The sequence below is a fragment of the Hemitrygon akajei genome, chromosome 9 (genome assembly GCF_048418815.1).
Source record: "Hemitrygon akajei chromosome 9, sHemAka1.3, whole genome shotgun sequence".
Classification (NCBI taxonomy): domain Eukaryota; kingdom Metazoa; phylum Chordata; class Chondrichthyes; order Myliobatiformes; family Dasyatidae; genus Hemitrygon; species Hemitrygon akajei.
Window position 1 is genome coordinate 29,941,441 of NC_133132.1, and position 14,627 is coordinate 29,956,067.

Consider the following 14,627-nt stretch of genomic DNA (forward strand, 5'->3'; position numbering starts at 1 on the left):
ACAGCAGGTCCAAGCGTTTATTATTCTGCTCGCTAGCACCCACCAGCTGCACAGTGGTGTCCTCCACGCTGGAGAGGCGACCTCGGCTTCCGTCAGCCTCTGTTGAATGGCATTGACGGAGTTCTTCAACTCCGTTGTCGTTTCTTTAATTGTAGATAAATCAGTAGCCACCCCGAGCAGAATGGAACTTATCCGACTAACCTCAACTTGTAAATTCTCCATGTTGGAGCCTTAGTTCGTCTGTATCGTTAGCCTGCCTTGATCTCTGGATTGCGGGCCCTGTCTTGTAGCCACGTGGCTCGCTGTAGCGCTCTTCGAAGGTCTTGGCATCGTCCCGAATTATCTCGCAAAGTTGTTATTTTTCAGTAAAAAAGCAGTTTGAACTCTAGAAAAGCTGTATCCGAATAAGGCGAGATAAATATGCTCTAATTGATAGAATTTTATGTTAGGTCGTCGGAGCTCCACTAACAAGCAGCTATTTTGCCCGGCACCCACGTGACGTCCATCTTATTTGTGTTTTTCTATGAAGTTGAGACGTATCCTGGAGGGGAGGTTTGCTAAGGCTACTGGGGAGATTTTAAACTAGGATTGTTGGGGGTGGGGTGGGAACCGAACTGAAGAGACTGGGGAAGAGGATGTTGGATCACAAATAGAGAAAGCTTGCACACAGTGCGAGAGGGAGGATAGGCAGGTGACACAGAAGGGACGCGCTCAGACCGGAGGCTTGAGTTGTGTCTACTTTAATGCAAGGAGAGTTGTGAACAAAGCGGTTGAGTTTGGAGCGTGGATCATTACTTGGTGATATGATGTGTTGGCAATTACAGAGACTTGGATGTCTCAGGGACAGGATTGGTTATTTCAAGTGCCGGGTTTTAGATGTTTCAGAAAGGACAGGGAGGGAGGCAGAAGAGGTGTGGGCGTGGCACTGTTGATCAGAGACAGTGTCACAGCTGCAGAATAGGTGGGCACCATGGAGGGATTTTCTACGCAGTCTCTGTGGGTGGAGGTTAGGAACAGGAAGGGTTCAATAACCTAACTGGGTGTTTTTATTGGCCGCCCAATAGTAACAGGAATATCAAGGAGCAGATAAGGAAACAGATTCTGGAAAGGTGTAATAATAACAGAGATGTCGTGATGGGAGATTTTAATTTTACAAATATCTATTGGCATCTCCCTAGAGCGAGGGGCGTAGATGGGTTGAAGTTTGTTAGGTTTGTTCAGAAAGGTTTCTTCATTCAGTATGTAGATAAGCCTACAAGAGGAGAGGCTGTACTTGGTTTGGTATGGGAAATGAACCTGGTCAGGTGTCAAATCTCTCAGCGGGAGGGCATTTTGGAGATAGTGATCATAGTTCCCATCTTCTTTACAATAGCATTGGAGAGAGATAGGACCAGACAAGTTAGAAAACATTTAATTGGAGTAAGGGGAATTATGAGGCTATCAGGTAAGAAATTGGAGACTCAAATTGGAAACAGATGTTCTCAGGGACAAGTGCGGAAGAAATGTAGCAAATCGTCAGGGGATATATGTGTTGAGCTCTGTACAGGTACGTTACAATGAGACAGGGAATTTATGGTAGAGTACAGGAACCGTGGTGTACAGAGGCTGAAATAAATCTATTCAAGAAGAAAAGAAAACTTACAAAAGGTTCAGAGAGCAAGGTAATGTTAGAGATCTGGAAGATTAAAAGGCTACTAGGAAGGAGCTTAATAAGGGAATTAGGAGAGATAGAAGGGGCGATGACAAGGTCTTCGCGGGCAGTATTAAGGAAAACCCCAAGGCATTCTACAAGTATGTGGAAAGAGGATTAGACGTGAAAGAATAGGACCTATCAGATATGACTGTGGGGAAGTGTGTATGGAACCAAATGAAATAGCAGAGGTACTTAATGAATACTTTACTTCAGTATTCACTATAGAAAAGGATCTCGGTGATTGCAGTGATGACTTGCAGCAGACTGAAAAGCTTGAGCATGTAGATATTAAGAAAGAGGATGTACTGGAGCTTTTGGAAAGCATCAAGTTGGATAAGTCGCCCGGTCCGGACGAAATGTACCCCATGCTACTGTAGGAGGTGAGGGAGAAGATTGCTTAGCCTCTGGCGATGATCTTTGCATCATCAATGGGGAAGGGGGAAGTTCTGTAGGAATGGAGGTTTGCGGATGTTGTTCCTTTATTCAAGAAAGGGAGTTCCGATAACCATGGAAATTACAGGCCATTGAGTCTTACCTCAGTGGTTGATAAGCTGATTGTGAAGATCCGGAGAGACAGGATTTATAAACATTTGGAGAGGTATAATATTATTAGGAGTAGTTAGCATGTCTTTGTCAAGGGCAGGTAGTGCCTTATGATCCTGATTGATTTTTTTTTGAGAATGTGACTAAACGCATTGATGAATGAAGTGCAGCAGATATAGTGAAAATGGATTTCAGGAAGGCATTTGATAAGGTACCCCATGCAAGGGTTATAGAGAAAGTAAGGCGGCATGTGATCGAAGGGGACATCACTTTGTGGATCCAGGACTGGCTTGCCCACAGAAGGCAAAGAGTGGTTGTAGTCGGGTAATATTCTGCATGGATGTCGGTTACCAGTGGAGTGCCTCAAGGATCTGTTCTGCGACCCTTACTCTTCGTGAATTTTATAAATGACCTGGATGAGGAAACGGAGGAATGGGTTAGGAAGTTTGCTGATGACACAGAAGTTGGAGGTGTTGTGGATAGTGTGGAGAATTGTCAGAGGTTACACCGGGACATTGATAGGATGCAAAACTGGGCTGATAAGTGACAGATGGAGTTCAATCCAGATAGGTGTGAAGTGGTTCAGTTTGGTAGGTCAAATGTGATGACAGAATATAATATTAATGGTAAGATTCTTGGCAGTGTGGAGGATCAGAGGGAACCTGGGGTCCGAGTCGAAAGGACGCTCAAAGCAGTTGCTCATGTCGTAGAGTTCTATGATTTACAGACTGTAAGCTTCTGAAAACATCTACTAATTCCACCTCTCATCTGTGCACTCTGTCATCTGATCAACTTTCATTGCAGTTCCATTGGCATGGTGATTGGATGCCTCTGTATTTTGGCTATTCGTTACGAAAGACTTTCTCCTTTTATCATTTATTCATTACTCTGTGACTTTTCATGGGCAGTTATCAGTCAGATTGGAAGTTCTTGTCACCATAATCGAACGTTGGGAGGGAAGAAAATTCCCAACTGATTCCCAGTGAAGTGTGGAAAATTATTTGCATTGGAAAGGTATGAGGTAAAATTCGATGATTACATGTATTTGTCTTTTTATTCTTGTAGGAAACGATGTCGTTCCCGATCCAAAATATAAACCTAAATATGGTTGTCACAAAGGCAGGAAAAGCTGCTGGATGTTCCCACGTTCAGATATCTCGAAAAGGGTCAGGGAGGGAGGTAATAGAGATGGAGGAGTGGTTTTGCCAATCAGGGATAGTATCGCAGATACAGAAAGTGATGAAGTCGTGGAGAGATCGTTTATTGAGTCTCCGTGGGTGGAATTCAGAAATAGGAGGGGTTGCAGTCTATCTAATGGGAGTATTAGATAGATGGGAGCTGTAAAGTTACAGGGAACTCCTTAGGCCTTCCATACTCAAGAAGGCATGTCCAACGGCCTCAGTCCAGAGTGACTGATGAAGATACGTGATACGTGATATTAATGTCCCAGTTTCAATAACCCATATTTGAATTTCAATGATGAGCTGCAAACTTGCTCTTGCTATTCTTTTCTTATCGAGATAAAGCAACTTGTATAACCAATTAGAAAGACGTGAGTACAATTCGTATTCTCATTCGCCTGAAAATGATCTTTTCGTTATTTATTGAACATATTTATCTTATGTTTAGGATATCGTTCTCTCGACCTCTATACTATGGCCACGCTGTTCAACATTTCATAAAGAAAGTTATCATTATATATATTCTACAAACTAATGTACAAATGTCGGTGCGCTGTCTTCAGTGCTTCACTGTTTTGAATCCCGAAATAGCTTTAGATTAACAACCACTATGGCTACATCAGGACAAGTGGTGTAATTACTTGTCAGCGAAATTTACATACATAGTAAAAGAAATCCTGATACTGCCTTTATTTGAACATCGTAGGCATATTCGATTTCCACTTTTAGCATTGTATTATTCATGGAAATGGTTTTTCTACAGCTGGTCATATTTACTTTTTAATAGGACTGTATTTACTAGAAATACTTTGGACTACCATTTTCAATGTATGTTAGGTATCGTAAGCCGAAATCACCTCGAAGGAAACCTGTAGTTTTGAAGGACACTTGAGAAAATATGTCATTTGTATGCACTTTAATAAGTGCTACTCTGCTCTGCGCCGCTGCTTACACAGGGTACACAAGCCCTTGTCTCCCTGAATATGACCAGCTGTAGAAAAACCATTTCCATGAATAATGCAATGCGAAAACTGGAAATCGAATATGCCTACGATGTTCAAATAAAGGCAGTATCAGGATTTCTTTTACTATGTATGTAAATTTCGCTGACAAGTAATTACACCACTTGTCCTGATGTAGCCATAGTGATTATGATTTCTTCAGGAGCAAAATATACCCAATAACTAGCACAACGTGTAAGCGACGTTATCTGTTCTATTTAATGGAATGCCAAAGTTTGATCATCTTCATTATCTATGCAAACATTTGAAAAATGATGCTTTTGTCGGACATATTGAAGACGGCAAAAACGCCACAGTAGATCGGGTAGATTTTAATTACTTTTGGATACAATTACATGTACGATATCAATTTCAGAACGAATGCTATTTAAGAACGTCCAGCAGGACGCAATGCCTGTTTTCTCCCGGTTGAAAAATGTTTCAGCTACAATCAAAAATTTAACATCTGTTCATGAAATTCTTTTGTTCTATTTTAAAGAAGCAGCTTCTAAACAATTTGTATTACATACAGCTGGATCGCACCATGTTTGTTTGAAATGGGGTTGCCTGAGACTCGTGTTTAACCACGCAGGAGTAAAGCTCGTGTGAGTTCCAGTCTGAGGCTGGCAGAGTCAGGTAACTGCTCGCACTGAACGTGTTGTCCGCGTCCTGCTGGATCCGGCTGGTCTCAACGCCATTCCTTCTCGTACTGCCGTCCACAGTCCACTCGATATTCACAGCGACCGGATTAAACCCGCTCACTAAACACACAAGAGTGGCGGTGCCTTGTCCATGAACTTCTTCCGCAGACGGTCGGAGGACGGATACGGCGGGTTTTCGCGGACCTGTAAATAGAAAGAAGAGCAGGGAAATGAATTATTAATTGATGTAAATTGGAATCAAAGTTTGTCTTTGTTTTAACGATTTTACAACCAGAAAAGTCAGAACGCATCAGAATCCGATCACAACTGTATTTCATTAAGCATTTTGATCTTCAACAAACGCAACAAAGCCAATATACATCATGAACATTAGAAATAGCTACAAAGTAAAGGAAAGAGAGGGATTTTCATAACAGCAAGATTCAAAGTGATAAAATAACAAATTTTGATGGAATGGCAAAAGAAAATCCGACTAGAGTGGCTTCTCCAGTCGCTGACAGAACCCCTCTATTCTTGAAATACTCTCCAATATACAGAAGATACACTTTATATAATCCCATGATATCCCGATCCAATCTGATGGAGCTGTGCTATGCTTAGAACCAATAAAAAACTCCGAAAGAGATATGGCAAAGCGCGTGGCAAAACTCCAAAACGTCGTCGCAGCTATTCACGTAAAAAGCAAGAGATGAGGCAGTGGATTTGAATGACATACTGTGCCTTTGTCTCTCCTCGGAGATGCCGCAATTCGCCGCAGTAAAGGAGGGATTGTGAATGGCTAAAAATCATGGAAATATTTTAATGGGAATAAATAATACCAGTTAAAGTTTTTAGTCCCTCAATTAATTCCGAAAGGGTTGTTTGGACCGGGCTAATACACACTGAAGGAAAACCCGATAACAACTCTCAGAAGTCTATGAAATCCAGAAGATGTGGATATCTGGGTCAAGGCTTTTATAACCGTTTCTTTTTATTAATTTGAAAAGTTGAAAAAATTCACACAATAAGATAGCAAGACTACAGAACAGAATTTAGAAGGAAATCTGTTTACGGTGGTATCTCGGAGGAAAACGCGCCGATAAGTCAGACAAGCTAAAGAGCCAATTTACAGTGTTTCAGACCTGAGAGATGTTATTTAAGGATAGATCACTTAGTACTTTAATGATCTTGGTATCCAAAAATAAGATACTCAGTGGCCTGCGGGCCGAGAGAGATTGAAATGTAAACAAAACAGTTGGGGCGAGTGATAATTTGATATCAAAGCTGAGGCATTTACACTGAGACGTTGCAGAAGGTCAAACACACCGGTGAGGCCGAGGTGGGCTCTGGGGCGGCGTCTTGCTGAAGACAAATTGGGTAGAAGTTAGAACGGAGCACCAGAATCTTGATGACTTCAGGTTAATAGGTATAGAACAAGAGGAACTGAAGTAACGTGAAAAGATCAAGTTGAGCATACAAAGATCGAAATTAGGCGTTAATGGATATTAAACACAAGTGATAGCAGTTGCTATGACGAAGAAGAAGGAGCTTGGGAGGCTGAAAGATCTGAAGTTAGATAAGTCGATAAACTTTACTAGATGGATTACACTCCAGGATTCTGAAGGCGGTTGCTGGATAGATTAGAGAGGCATTAGTAACGAGCTTTCAAGAATGGGCCCATGGGTCCGCTGGACTGGAAAATCACAAATATTACTCCACACTCTGAGAAGAGAGGAACGCAAAATGCAGGAAATTATGGAACAGTTAGTCTGGCGCCAGTCAATTTCCTAGTAAACATACCGATGTTTAATCGAAATTTAAAGATATTGAGATTGCTAGAATCCATTTGTAAGGACGAAATTTCTAGGTACTTGGTGGCATACGATAAAATAAGCCGTGATCAGCATGGTTCCCTTAAGGGAAAATTTTGCTGACAAATCTGTTGCGATTCCTTGAGAAAATACCAGGCAGGATAGACAAATAAGAGTCAGTGGATGTTGCTGACTTGAATTTTCAGAATACCATTGACAAAGTGTCACACGTCAGGCTGTTTAACACGATGAGAGCATAACATATCACAGACATAGATGGAGCATTGGCTGACTGGCAGGAGAAAAGCGTGAGGATAATCTTTTCTGGTTGGCTACCGGTGACTAGTGGTGTTCTGCAAGGATCGGTGTTGAGTCTGCTACGTTTCATGCTGGAAGGTAATGATCTGAACGACGGATTTATGGATTTATGGCCACGTTTGCGGATGATGCAAAGACAGGTGGAGGAGTAGACAGTGTTGAGGCAGTAGGAGTCTGCAGAATGATCTTGACGGATCAGGTGAATGGGCAAAGATGTGACAGATGGAGTACAATATAGGAAATTGTATGGTCGTGGACGATGGTAGAAGGAATAAAGGTACAGACTTCATCTAAACGGGGACCGAATTAAGAAGTCGGAGGTGCAAGGAGACTTGGAAGTCATCCTGCAGGTACTCCTGTTCCCTGGGCAACTCCTAGGAAATACTCGCTAACAGCACGAATCATCTATTCACGAAGCTATTTAAAAAATGTCATGGCAATGAACTCAGGTTGTTTTGAAGATACTTTTCAGCTAAATTAAGTAACCCTACCAGGCAAACAGGATGCATATGTGCTAGTTTTCTGCCTGCGGTATTGTAAAGATACAATGAGAGGCGTCCTGTAAACCGGAGTGAAGCATCAGGATTGATAATATTATTCCAAGGTTCAAATGAAAAAAAAACCCAACAAAATCAAAAGCTGATTAGACCCCAACAAATATTTACTTACTGTTGAAATTCAGTTTGGTTCCTCTCCCAAAGGTGAGTATGTACTGTTATGAACCCCATAACTGGGTCACTTACCAACAAAGATAGAGAGGTCCGCTGAAGTCTGATGGTACCATTTTTAAACGTTTTTATTTATAAAGGGGCACAAAAGTAAGGTTAATACAAACATTCAGATAACATACGTCGTCACTACTCAATCTAAAGCACGGGTATAGTAATAATCAACAATTCGAAGTAGCTCTATCGTTTGTCTAGGGGTAAAACAATTGTCCGATGGAAATATAAAAACTCTCGCCAGTTCATGAAGGCTTTTAGCCGTTTGAGGGACCGCTGGGTGTTCACGGGTTGGAGAGAGAAAATAAACTTGCCAGCCTGTTGGACTCAAATCGTGGAATCGGGAACGTGAGTTCCCCGTTGTCAGTTCGGAATCCTTTTCGGGGTTATTAGCCACTCGATTCCCTAGCTAGAGGAACCAAATCACACGTGGCTCCCGAGCAGCTTCCCGTTCTTACGGGAGCGCTGAGCGATGGTGTCTCCGTCTGGTGCGTCGCTGGAGTACCGCCTCCTGCAGTCTCCGTTTTATCATGGCTGGCAGATTTGTAAATGTCAATCAAGGTAGGGTGATACAATCCCCACCCCACATTGCCCGAGGGTGTGCATGTCCCTGATAGCTGGCACGTACTTTAGAGTTGCAATTCACACAGGTGCCTCTAAGAACAATGGTCAAATCCGTTGCATTGTCTCTCATTTCCTGGGTCCAAGACCCGAATTAATAGCGATCTTGCGATTCTCCGGAAGGAGGGGGCTGGTCCCGCACCCTTCGGCCCCTCAGAGCTGTGGTACATTCATAACACCCCCTTTCTTCAAAGCGTTTTCACCAGCGGTGAAAACGAAGTGGTACAGAGTCTTACAGGGTTTTAGAATCTAACACAATACACAAGCTTTCCGTGTCACTACAGAGCTATACAGTCATACATTTAATTCAGCATCTAAACAGGTAACGAGTACAGTGGCACTTCCTTTAATATTTTTTTGTTTCTCTTGTACCTGACTAAAGGCTGGTAGCATCAGATTTCAACTTGACAGGCAGGTTCCAAGGGGGTTGTCTTTGTTATTCACATGCTTTGTCAAAATCCCGTACAGCCAGTTTTCCTATTTAAAATGGCGCCCCCATTAACCATCACCTTTTTTTCGGTGAGTTTCAACGGGAGGAACTCGAGTAGTTTGGCAGTGTAAACTCCCGTCCGCCTTATTCATAGGAGTTCTCGTATCAACACCGGTTCCCAGACCTAATTCATTCCTACCCAATTCTTTAGTTTTAAGCACGTTGCTATTTTTCTCTTCAGGACCCGTCATGCTATTAGTTTCCAATTTAAGATCTGCAAGCGATCCCGCTTTTTCCAGACAGCCTGTCAAGTGCTGCCTGTTCACTCCACATCCTTGAATAACAATAGCGTGTGGGGCCCTGGCAGCTCTCGACTTACTCTGTAAGCGAGCTGCCGGGTTTAAAATTTTTTCATTCGATTTGGGAACTACAAACTTTCCATTCCCTTCAATAATAATGTTTATCCCCCCATGGTCGAGTTCCACTTTAAGGTTCACCACCCCTTCGTGTACAAACACCTGGGAACCCTCCCTTCCCCCAATTACCAGGGTTAACCCTGTCTTCACTGAACCCAGTCCATCTGACCCACAGGGACTGCATTCCTTTTCAACTGAATCAAAAACCTCAGACTTTTTCTGAGCTCCATTACTAGGTTCAGTACCACGTGCATCCACATCTTGGACACACTCAAACGGGACATCTGCCTCTTCCAGGCTTTCAATACCCGTACCCTTTTCAAATTCTAAATTCCCCTGATCCTCCCAGTTCCTCTCTGGGCAACTCCCTTCCGGAGTAAACTCAACCCCGCGAGCTGAAACAACCTCATCTGCCAACCCAGCAGACCTTTCCAAGGTAGTGGCATCCTTTTCATCTAGGACTGCCTTCATCTCATTATCGGGAACACCTTGATAACTCTCAACTTCTTCAAACAGGGCTGCCACCCCCGACAGATCATCCATGTCCAACTCTGGACCTTTTAACAGCTTTATCTGTTTCTCATCTTTATTTCCTACCTCTAGGACCTTTCTCTTCGCTAAGGGAAGATCTATCTCCTCTCCCTTACCCCCTTTCACGTTACTATTCCTCGTTTTACCACCCTCTAAACCCTCGTGGCACAGGGTCGGTAAAGACGTCTCAGCCAAATCAAAACTGGCCAATTTTAAACTGCTCCCGTTCTCAGCTGCCGATCTCGACAGGCTGCTGGCACCCCTATTTCAACTGATCCATACACCAGCTCACAATCCAAAATGACCCTATGTAAGGACACCATTTCTGTCCATTTTCCTATTCCTCTCAGGGCTACCTCGTCCGTCTGAGGTCCGAATTGTAATACGTTACGGCTAATTAATGATAGCTCCGCCCCCGTGTCTTTCCAAATCCGTACGGGAATTGGTGGGTCCCCCTCCCTCACAGACACGGTTCCGTGTGACAGATAAATCTGAGACCCCTCGCGCTCTCTGCTTACCCGGGACCCTCTTGCCGATTTTCTGATTACCACTGCACACCCGATAGGGAACGCTGCTTTCCCTTTTTCTGGCTCCTTTCTCGGAGCAAAGCACCTAGATGCAATATGTCCTCCCTACCCACAATTAAAACAGGTCAAGCCCGGAAATCTCGGGCCGCCTGGCCTTTCCCCCTCAACCTTACCACTAGCTCCCGGCGGGACCTCTGCCTCAGCCGGCGGACTTTCTCGGTCGTTCCCACGGTCTCTCGGGGTACTTTTATTCGAGGGAAACTTTGTCTTGTGGGTTAGGGCATATTCATCTGCGAACCTAGCAATTTCCGAGATGGACTTATTCGGCTTCTCATTCAAATACATCCGGATCTCCTCCGGAACACACCCTTTTAATTCCTCAATCAAAAATAACTCCCTGATACGCCCATAATCCCCGTCCACCTGTTCCGCGGTGCACCAACGGTCCAAGAGCACACCCCTTTCATGGGCTAGCTCGGTATACGTTTGATTCCACCCTTTTCGTAAATTTCTGAATCTTTGTCTATAAGCTTCAGGTACTAGCTCGTAACTCCGGAGAATGGCCTCCTTTACTTTGGCATAATTCTCCGCTTCCCCCTCACCGACGGACAATGCCGCATATGCTCGTTGTGCCTTCCCCTTTAACAGACTTTGTAACAACGCCACCCACTGCTCTTTGGGCCACTTCTGATTTACTGCCACCTTTTCAAAAAGTAAGAAATAACTATCAACATCCGACTCTTCGAATGGAGGTACTACCCTCAACTCCCGACTAACATTAACCCTCTCCTCTCGATCTAACCCTGGATCTCTTCGCTCTTTCCTTAACTTCTCCATCTCTAAGTCATGTTCCCTCTGTTTCTCTTTCTTCTCATACTCTCTTTGCTTTTCAGCTCGGTCCTGCTCTCTTTCGGCCCGTTCCTTCTCTTTCTCGGCTGCTTCTAGCTCTTTTAGCTGAATTTCATGCTGTCTTTGCCTCTCAGCTTGGTCCTGCTCTTTTTTCACCTCTAACCCCTTTAGTTGGAGCTCCTGGTCCCATTTCACCTTTATGTGGAACGCCTGCTCCCTTTGTTTGTCGGCCCTTTCTTTCTCTTGCTCAGCCCGTTCTTTCTCTCTCTCAGCCCGTTCTTTCTCCTTCTCAGCTGCTTCCAGCTGCTTTATTTTAAATTCATGTTCCAACCTTAATTTCTCCAACTCTAACTGATCCGTCCCACTCGCTAGTACCTTTTCAGGGATATTTTCCAACTCCTCAGCTGCAAACACCTTCTTCCCAATGTAATACTGAGTTATGACCCTTCGCACTTCCCGCTTTTTCATTGATGACCTCACCTCTGTGATGCTTAACCCCTTCGCCAGATTTACCAAGTCTAATTTTGTAGCCGCCTCTAGCGCCCCCAGAGTCGGGTCTTTCATAAATTTATCCACGTACATCTTTGCTGGTTTCCCGTCTGGCTACCCGCGTACCAGATCCAAATTTTTTGACTTACAAACCCAATTCACTGACCTCCCAATTTGGTATCAAATCTCGAGACGAGCCCCACGTTGTTATGAACCCCATAACTGGGTCACTTACCAGCAAAGATAGAGAGGTCCGCTGAAGTCTGATGGTACCATTTTTAAACGTTTTTATTTATAAAGGGGAACAAAAGTAAGGTTAATACAAACATTCAGATAATATACGTCGTCAATACTCAATCTAAAGCACGGGTATAGTAATAGTCAACAATTCGAAGTAGCTCTATCGTTTGTCTAGGGGTAAAACTATTGTCCGATGGAAATATAAAAACTCTCGCCAGTTCATGAAGGTTTTTAGCCGTTTGAGAGACCGCTGGGTGTTCACGGGTTGGAGAAAGAAAATAAACTTGCCAGCCTGTTGGACTCAAATCGTGGAATCGGGAACGTGAGTTCCCCGTTGTCAGTTCGGAATCCTTTTCGGGGTTATTAGCCACTCGATTCCCTAGCTAGGGGATTCAAATCACACGTTGCTCCCGAGTAGCTTCCCGTTCTTACGGGAGCGCTGAGCGATGGTGTCTCCGTCTGGTGCGACGCTGGAGTACCACCTCCTGCAGTCTCCGTTTTATCATGGCTGGCAGATTTGTAAATGTCAATCAAGGTAGGGTGATACAATCCCCACCCCACATTGCCCGAGGGTATCCATGTCCCTGATAGCTGGCAAGTACTATAGAGTTGCAATTCACACAGGTGCCTCTAAGAACAATAGTCAAATCCGTTGCATTGTCTCTCATTTCCTGGGTCCAAGACCCGAATTAATAGCGATCTTGCGATTCTCCGGAAGGAGGGGGCTGGTCCCGCACCCTTCGGCCCCTCAGAGCTCTGGTACATTCATTAGAGTACTTGTTATCGTCCCAGACACCACAGTGATAATCGGCGGCGTCCTGCCATTGCACGTTGGTGATGGTTAAATGCATTTGGTTGCTCGATGAGTCTGTGGAACCGGTGAATCGATCCGGAATTCCCGATCCTCTCGAGGAGCTTCCATACAACACAAAAACTGGGGGCCGCCGGGTTTCTGCATGTACCAGTTCGCGTAGTAGCTGCCGATTCTACCCCCTGACATGGTACAAGTGATTTTCACGGTTCTACCCGGAGTCGCCGATACGGACGGAGACTGAGGAGTCAAAGTCATCTCCGCGTTTGCAGCTGGGGAAAGTAACAAATAATTATTTAATACCAGTTAAATAAAAAAGACAACATAAAGGACAGTATAAAGGATTAAGTATTCTACTTACTGAACAAACAGGACACAAACGCGGCAAGAACCAGGACCCATTCCTGTAGGTCTGACACGGTGGTCAGCAGCACAGGAGCGCCGCAGGGAACCGTACTCTCTCCGGTCCTGTTCACCCTGTACACATCAGACTTCCAATATAACTCGGAGTCCTGCCATGTGCAGAAGTTCGCTGATGACACGGCCATAGTGGGGTGCGTCAGGAATGGACAGGAGGAGGAGTATAGGAAACTGATACAGGACTTTGTGATATGGTGCAACTCAAACTACCTGCGTCTCAATATCACCAAGACCAAGGAGATGGTGGTGGACTTTAGGAGATCTAGGCCTCATATGGAGCCAGTGATCATTAATGGAGAATGTGTGGAGCAGGTTAAGACCTATAAGTATCTGGGAGTACAGTTAGACGAGAAGCTAGACTGGACTGCCAACACAGATGCCTTATGCAGGAAGGCACAGAGTCGACTGTACTTCCTAAGAAGGTTGGCGTCATTCAATGTCTGTAGTGAGATGCTGAAGATGTTCTATAGGTCAGTTGTGGAGAGCGCCCTCTTCTTTGTGGTGGCGTGTTGGGGAGGAAGCATTAAGAAGAGGGACGCCTCACGTCTTAATAAGCTGGTAAGGAAGGCGGGCTCTGTCGTGGGCAAAGTAATGGAGAGTTTAACATCGGTAGCTGAGCGAAGGGCGCTGAGTAGGCTACGGTCAATTATGGAAAACCCTGAACATCCTCTACATAGCACCATCCAGAGACAGAGAAGCAGTTTCAGCGACAGGTTACTATCGATGCAATGCTCCTCAGACAGGATGAAGAGGTCAATACTCCCCAATGCCATTAGGCTTTACAATTCAACCGCCAGGACATAAGAACTTTTTAAAAAGTTATTATTAATGCTTTTTGAGATAGTGATTTAGATGCATATCATATTTTTACTGAGTTAAGTATTGTATGTAATTAGTTTTGCTACAACAAGTGTATGGGACATTGGAAAAAAGGTTGAATTTCCCCATGGGGATGAATAAAGTATCTATCTATCTATCTATTTATCTATCTATCTATCTATCTATCATTCAGCCATGGTGAAGCTGATAAGAAGAATCAGAAGTCAAAGGCTTTCGGACACAAGTCCTGTTCAGGGCTATCGAAGCTGCTCCTTAAGAACTGTGGAAGACTTCAATGTCACTGAAATATATATTCAAGCAGATCTCTACTCAGGAATGAATTGAATTTTGATTTCAGGAAATGGGCGGGGCAGCTATGTAAACGATGCTGAGGTCGAAAGGGTTGAGAAATTCAAGTTCAGTGGAGTGGACGTCACCAACAACCTATCCTGGTCCAACCATATAGATGTCACGGCAAAGAGAGCTCACTAGCGCTTTAACTTTGACTCTCAGCAATTTTTATCGATGAATTGTGTCTGGATGCAGCACGGCTGGGTATGGTGT

General features: G+C 44.1%; 1 pseudogene; it reads right to left on the bottom strand.

Annotated features, from left to right (window-relative positions):
• Positions 1-4,940: 4,940 nt before the first annotated feature.
• LOC140732994 (immunoglobulin lambda-1 light chain-like) lies at positions 4,941-13,222 on the bottom strand (annotated as a pseudogene).
• Positions 13,223-14,627: the final 1,405 nt, after the last annotated feature.